The 7878-nt window shown below is 44.5% G+C and overlaps 1 non-coding gene across 1 annotated transcript; it reads left to right on the top strand.

Annotated features, from left to right (window-relative positions):
- Nucleotides 1-4111: 4111 nt before the first annotated feature.
- Nucleotides 4112-4306, top strand: LOC122933590. The gene has a single exon (XR_006388520.1). It is a non-coding gene; the product is annotated as a U2 spliceosomal RNA (small nuclear RNA).
- Nucleotides 4307-7878: the final 3572 nt, after the last annotated feature.

The raw sequence follows: 7878 nt of genomic DNA, 5'->3' as shown, positions 1-7878 counted from the left end.
TGAAGTTTCAGCTCCCTCCAAAGATGTTCTATTGGATTTAGGTCTGGAGACTGCCTAGGCCACTCCAGAACCTTGATATGCTTCTTACGGAGCCACTGCTTGGTTATCCTGGCTGTGTGCTTCGGGTCGTTGTCATGTTGGAAGGTTGTTACTCAAAATCTCCCAATAAATGGCCCCATTCATCCTCTCCTTAATACAGTGCAGTCTTCCTGTCCCCTTCGCAGAAATGCACCCCCAAAGCATGATGTTAAAACCCCCATGCTTTACAGAAGGGATAGTGTTGGGATGCAACTCATCCTTCTTTTTCCTCCAAACACGATGAGTGAAGTTTAGACCAAAAAGTTCTACTTTGGTCTCATCTGACCACATGACTTTCTTCAGTGCCTCCTCTAGATCATCTAGATGGTCAAAAAAATAGTGATATAGATGGTCATTGGCAAACTTCAGACGGGCCTGGATATGTGATGACTTGAGCAGGGGAACCTTCCGTGCAATACATGATTTGAAACCATGAAGGCGTAGTGTTCTACCGACAGTGACCTTTGAAAGTGTGGTCCCAGCTCTCTTCATGTCATTGACCAGCTCCTCCCTTGTAGTTCTGGGCTGATTCCTCACCTTTATTATCATCAGTGAGACCCCACGAGGTGAGATCTTGCATGGAGCCCCAGTCCGATGGAGACTGACAGTCGTCTTTAGCCTCTTCCATTTTCTAACAATTGCTCCAACAGTTGATCTATTTTCACCAAGCTGTTTGGCAATTGCCCTGTAGCCCTTTCCAGCCTTGTAGAGGTCCACAATTTTGTCTCTGGTGTCTTTTGACAGCTCTTTGGTCTTGCCCATGGTAGTAGTGGGCGTCTGACTGACTGTGGGGTGGACAGGTGTCCTGTAAGAGCTCAGACAGGTGCTACTAAGTTAGATTAATAAGTGGAATAGAGGTGGACTTTTTAAAGGCACAGTAACAGGTCTTTGAGAGCCAGAATTCTTGCTGTTTCTCAGGTGTTCAAATACTTATGTTCAGCAGTGCAAGACAAATACATTCTTTAAAAATCATACAATGTGATTTCCAGATTTTTTTATTTATTTATTCTGCCTCTCAGAGTGGGAATGCACGTACAATGTGAATTTCAGACCCCTCCATGATTTCTAAGTGGGAGAACTTGTAAAATCGCTGGGTTTTAAATTACTTCTGTTTCTCACCGTATATATATAAGATTATACATGCAGTGCTAGACTAACTACTGTAAATGTGGCATTATCTTATGATTAGAAAGGTTTTCTGTGACTTTAGTAAATGCAAAGATCAAATCGGCTAGAATCCAACAGCTGATTGTGTGTACACAGTGAGTGCACTGGAACCAGTCACAGGTCTGTACACTGTGTATAGGCTGTGCCTAGTTAGTGGAACTCAGTTCCATTCAAGTGAATGAGTAGAGATCTGCTGTAACTAGTCGTGCCCACTACATGGTGTACTGAACTGAGCCCAGCCAAACTGTTATAGATAGTAGGTTACCAATATAAATATCTTGGAAGACCCTTTAACAATAGTCATGTTCTGTACAAGTTTCAAGGTATTTTTTGTTGAAGACAGAGAACTGATCACTGGACTTATTTCATGAAAATGTGAATATTCAGTTGTATTGTTTAGACATTTTATTCTATTGTTTATTTGCCATTCTATTGTCTAAGTACTATGGGTGTCATATGCAGAATAATATATGGAAGTTTTATGGTGTATATCTGTCGCAGATTGTGGCACAAAAGTAATTTACACTGCAAAATGCAACTTTTCCCCGATCATGCTAGGTCTAAAAAAGGGTGCATGCTGTGGGCAGGGAAGGGGATGGGATGGCAGGCCCATCTCATTTACCATTTTCTACTCCTGTTTTAGGCATAGAAAATGGTCTAAATTCAAGCCAGGCGATGAATGACTGAAGTTATGTTGAGGCCAGCACCTCTTCATAACTTCAGTGGATCCACTGCCAAATATAGGGGTTATAAAGACCGGCGTCTAAAACACCGTTCTTAATAAATGACCACCTATATCTTATTGATGAGTCACAAGCATAATGGCTGTATTACACCTACACATTATCTGACAGATTTTTTGACCACTCATTGGTCAGATGGCCGTTTACACACACAGATCTTTTGTTATACACACCAACTATTCGTCTGATTGGACAGAAATTGGTCAGATAATCTGTTGGTGTTTTACAGCCTTGACACCAAAATAACAGTGTATGATGGAAATCTCTATTGAATCATAATGAAAAAATCATATTTAGAATGACTGGTTGATTTTAAAATGCAAAACACTATCCCACTGTCACTTGGAAGGAACACAAAAGATCTAACAGTCCTACAAATACACTAAGAGTCAATTCTCAAAGTAAACACAAAGTTTGGATCAGTGACGTTTAGATCAGCACTATTTCTTGCTAGTTCACAAAAAAAAGAAAGAAATAGGTTTTCATGATAGACGTGTGAAAGGTGTTTTTCACACTTCTAAGTGCCAATCTTGTTTAGAGTTCCTTGGCATACAGCAATTGGGAAGTTCAGACTAAGTCTCACAGCCACTTGTAATGAAAGCCCATGAGGATAGCAGGGGGAAGCAGCAAAGGAAGAAGGTCCAAGTTTCCTTTAGGGAAATAGGTAACATAAAAAGGTGTCTTAAGTTAGTAGCCTGCAGCATTGTCAGGTAGTATATTTCATAATCCTCCATACTTCCCTCCCTGCAAGTGCACCCCAAGATCTCTCATCATCATTTTTAACACATCTTTTGGGACAGTTACATGAAAGGGAAATGCAGGGTCAAAGGCAATAATTAGGGTCTGCTGGGCAGCTATCTGACAGCTTCTCTTTCCCTTTCTGTCCATGCTTTTGCCAGTCAGCAGGTACTGGGAGTTATTAATTCCAGTCACATCATTTTCTGCTGATGACAGCAGTGCACCTTCATCCATCACATTTACATTTCAAACTGCCACCCTGCTGCGATTGATTAATTATTTATCAATCCATGGTCATCTCAGAGCTCCCCTCATCTCACATTTAAAATGTACATCCTATGTCTTTTATCAGGGAAAGCATAGATATGTTGAATGGATCTTATGCAAAGGAAATCTGGTCATAAGCATTCCTATTATCAAACTCCCCAGAATGTTCCAAAGTCTATAAGAACATTATGATAATGATCACTGAGATGCCTGTTATTCTGTAATGTGCACATTCGACAAAAGCAGCATTTCAACTTCTACATCACAGCTTTGGGTCTGATACAGAATGTTTTCAGATCTCTTTATAAAATAAAGGTAGCTCATTCACTACTTCAACCTTCAAATGGAAATTGTGAACCTTTTCTACATAGTTTGATATACATTGAGTAATTACTGTCTTGAAAAAATAAATAAAAATATACAGTAAATATTATATATATAATCCTCAACATTCCATCTCAATTTATTCAGTATCAAGCATGCCATGCGCAGAAATATACACACTATCATGCTTGGCATTCTATCAATTAGGTTATTAAAGGTTGTCTGAGAAATGTTCTGCCATGCTAAATGCCCTTTGGCACACAAATCATCAAGAGGGCAGCTCTCTTTTCAATTGCTGACCAATGACATTTCAGAGGTACTAGATGGGTGACAATCCGGAGAAGTTGCAGGCCATGGTAGCAGGTGTAGGCCGTGCAGGCTGCTTATAGTAGCACGAGGAACATGGGACCTAGCATTGTCCTGTTGAAAAATGGAAACACTGGGACACTTTAGAGAAATGGCAATACTACTGGTTCCATATTCAGATCAATATAATGCTGAACTGTTAGAGTAACTGAAATAAAAACTAGAGGGGTAAGGTGACCATAGGTTATGCCACCCTACACCATAATTCTGGTTGTGACATTTTCTTGTGAAGGCCTCTTCAAGGGTTTGCCCACACATTCTCTAGACCAATATCCAACTATCATTGTGTCCTAGACAAAAGACAGATTCATCAATTCCTCGATGAAGAGCATAGACCTCCATTCAAACTTCCATTGCCAACTTGCTGTGCCCCATGATAGCCTTTGAGATAAGTGGACTGAGGTAATTGGACCACCTGTAACTTCTTCACCGCTTCTCAACTTTTTGGCTAAGATCAAGTGTAGTATCTGTCCTTATCAGTCTACCTTGACTCAACACCTTATGTGCCTTGGGCACCCCCTGAACTCAGCGTTTGGGCATCTGTGACTTGTGCCCTGACATTTCATCTTAAGCTCACTGCTGCTACTGGGTATAGGGCTACTACCTTGGAAAAAAGAGTTCTGGTCTCTGACCACTTCTTGACTTGCTTGACTTGGCATACTGCATTAGACAGTGCTCTCTTGTATCTCGACAACAAGAGATTGACATTGGAAGATCTTTTTTTACCTAGCTATCGACAAGGAAGACCTTTGAGAATAAGATTCACTAGGAACTTTGACAGCTCTAAAAATGAATGACTGTGAGGAACTTTGGCAAATAAGACTCGACACTTGGCAAAGACCTTCCTCTGAAGAACTTTGCCCAGCAAGCCAGAGAAGATTTGGATAGTTCAACCCCTTATGGGCAAAAAGGAGCATGTAAAAAATATCCATTAATTAAAATATTGCATCGACATAAGTACTCATTAGTTTGTACTAAGTTGAATCATCTTTCAAATAGATTACAGTCTCCAGTTATCTTAGGTGTGATGCCACAAGGTTTGCATACCTGGATATAGGGATTTTCTGCCATTCTCTGCAGATCCTCTCAATCCATGTTATGTTGGATGGTGACCGTCAGTGGACAGCCATTTTCAGGTTTCTCCAGAGATGTTTGATTGGGTTCAAGTCCAGTCTCTAGTTGGGCCATTCAAAAACATTCACAGAGTTGTCCCTAAGCCACTCATGTGTTGTCATGGCTGTGTGCTTAGGATCATTGTCTTGTTGGAAGGTAAACAATTGGACCAGTCTGAGGTCCAGAGCACACTGGATTAGGTTTGCTCCATTCAGCTGTCACGTGCCTCGGCGTTCGCTGCAACGCAGGAAAGCAGGGAACAGGGAGCAGGACACCTCCTACCACGACCCTGAAGATCTCCCTAAACTCCTAATACATGAGCCGCCTCAGAAGGTAAGGGGGCTCATGCTCTCCAACCTAGAACCCTAGGTATCCCTGCTATGCCCTAAACCTGAAGACAGGGCAGAGACCACCCATTCATCCAGCACAACGGATGCATGGTGTCTCCAGAAGCCCAGCAGCTGGCCACCAACTAGACAGGGTTCACAGCCGAACGACAGGTAAGTAACAAAAGGCAACAGACAACCTAGGTTGCCATAACTTACCTGCTGCCGACGAGATGGACCGGAAACACACTGTCTAGATGTTTGCTTAAACTCCTCCGGGAAAGCAGCCCCCTTTCGGAGGAAACACACTACAACACAATAACCTCCAAACAAGGCCCACACCATAACAACATGCACCAGGTGGGAGAGGGAAAACAGAAGCACGCCGGAGGGGACACACAGACAAAGCAAGGGTAACAATATAATAAATAAGGGTGACTCACACAGACATAATCACAAACAGCCAGGAGCAGAGCTCCACACCAAGCTGACAACCAAAATCAAACTGACCTTCAGGCTCCACCACACCAACATATAAGGAGGCATGAGGTCACACCCACCACTCCTAACACACACAACTTAACCCCGTGCACACCAAACAGAGAAAGTGCACACATACAAACACACGTTGCCAAAGGCAACCGCATGCATTGACAGCGAGCCACCTAGCAACAAGCTCAGGTTGCTACACTGCCAACAACACCATGTTGCCAGCGGCAACCACACATGAGGCTACCAACTAAAAGCCTTCACCTGTGGTAAACAACCAAACCTGGCCGCTGGCAACTGCATGCGGCTCTAAGAGTCACGACCATGACCATAGTCGTGACATCATCTTTCCCTCAACACATACCAGTCTCCCTCTCCTAGCGATAAAAAACACCCCCCTTTTGTGGGCAGGTGATGAGCAGTGCCTGGTTTCTTCCAGACATGATACTTAGAATTGAGGCAAAAAGTTTATTTTGTTTTTATCAGACCAGAAATTCTTGTTTCTCACAGTCTGAGAGTCCCTTTTTTGAAAACTGCAGGCGGGCATGTGTCTTTTCTTCACGTGTATTTTACTGAGAAAATACTTTGTTTTGGCCATTCTGCCATAAAGCCCAGATTAGTATAGCGCTGTAGTGATTGTTGTCCCTCTGAAAGTTTCTCCCATCTGCACACAGGATCTTTAGAGCTCAGCCAGAATGACCATTGGGCTATTGTTCACATGCCCCTTCTTCCCCGATTACATAGTTTGGTGGGCAGGCCAGCTTTAGGAAGGGTCTTGGTTGTTCCAAACATCTTCCATTCAATGCAGCAGAAATTTTATGAACTCTTCTCCAGATCTGTGGCTCCACACAATCCTGTCTCTACATGTAGTTCTTTCCTCCTTATAGCTTGGTTTTTGCTCTGATATGCATTATCAGTTGTGAGACCTTAGGCCTAGTTCACACTTCAGTGTTCTGATCAGCAATTTTCCATCAGTGATTGTGAGCCAAAACCAAGTTCTGGTCAAAACACAGAACAGGTGCACATCTTTCGGTAATACTTTTTCTCTGTGTAGACTCCAGTTCTGGTTGTGGCTCACAACCACTTATAGAAATCATTAAAGTGTGAATTAAGCCTTAGGCTACTTTCACACTTGTGTTCTGGGCTCCGCTTGTGAGTTTCGTTTGAAGGCTCTCACAAGCGGCCCCGAACGGATCCGTACTGCCCCAATGCATTCTGAGTGGATAAGGATCCGCTCAGAATGCATCAGTCGGGCGGCGTTTGGCCTCCGTTCCGCTCAGCAGGCGGACACCCAAACGCAGCTTGCAGCGCTTTGGTGTCCGCCTGGCCGTGCGGAGCCAAACGGATCCGTCCAGACTTACAATGGAAGTCAATGGGGGCGGATCCGTCTGTCCTGGCTCCGCTTTGACACGGATCCGTTTGAAACCGTTCACGTTTCTGCGCATGCCCAGTAACTTCCTGTCCCTCCCCCTCATCGTCGGCCATTTTGGATTATCGACTTGGTGAGACTGGTAAGTATATGAAGTTTTGTCTGTCTATCTTTCTTTTTTTACTATCTATCTATCTCTCTATTTCTAGGGTGGGGGGGCTGCTGGCACTTGGAAAGGGGTGTATGTGTCTGGAACAGTGGGAGCCGCTGGCACTGGTGGTGTGGGTTGCCTTTATGGGGGGCTTCTGGCACTGGGGGGGGGCGTGTGTGGCTGCAACTGGGGGGGGGGTCTGCTGGCACTGCGATGATGTTTGTGGCTGAAACTGTGGTTGCTGCTGGCACTGCGGGGGTGTTTGTGGCTGGAACTGTGTGGTGCTTCTGGCACTGCAGGGGTTTTTGTGGCTGGAACTGTGCAGTGTTTCTGGCACTGCAGGGGTTTTTGTGGCTGGAACTGTGGGGTCTGCTGGCACTGCGGGGGTGTTTGTGGCTGGAACTGTGTGGTGCTTCTGGAACTGCAGGGGTTTTTGTGGCTGGAACTGTGCGGTGTTTCTGGCACTGCAGGGGTTTTTGTGGCTGGAACTGTGGGGTCAGCTGGCACTGCGGGGGTGTTTGTGGCTGGAACTGTGCGGTGCTTCTGGCACTGCAGGGGTGTTTGTGGCTAGAACTTTGGTTGCTGCTGGCACTGCGGGGGTGTTTGTGGCTGGAACTGTGCGGTGCTTCTGGAACTGCAGTTTTTTTTTGGCTGGAACTGTGCAGTGCTTCTGGCACTGCAGGGGTGTTTGTGGCTAGAACTTTGGTTGCTGCTGGCACTGCGGGGGTGTTTGTGGCTGGAACTGTG

Source organism: Bufo gargarizans, chromosome 3 (assembly GCF_014858855.1).
Source record: "Bufo gargarizans isolate SCDJY-AF-19 chromosome 3, ASM1485885v1, whole genome shotgun sequence".
Classification (NCBI taxonomy): Eukaryota; Metazoa; Chordata; class Amphibia; order Anura; family Bufonidae; genus Bufo; species Bufo gargarizans.
This window is presented reverse-complemented; position numbering and strand designations above follow the sequence as displayed.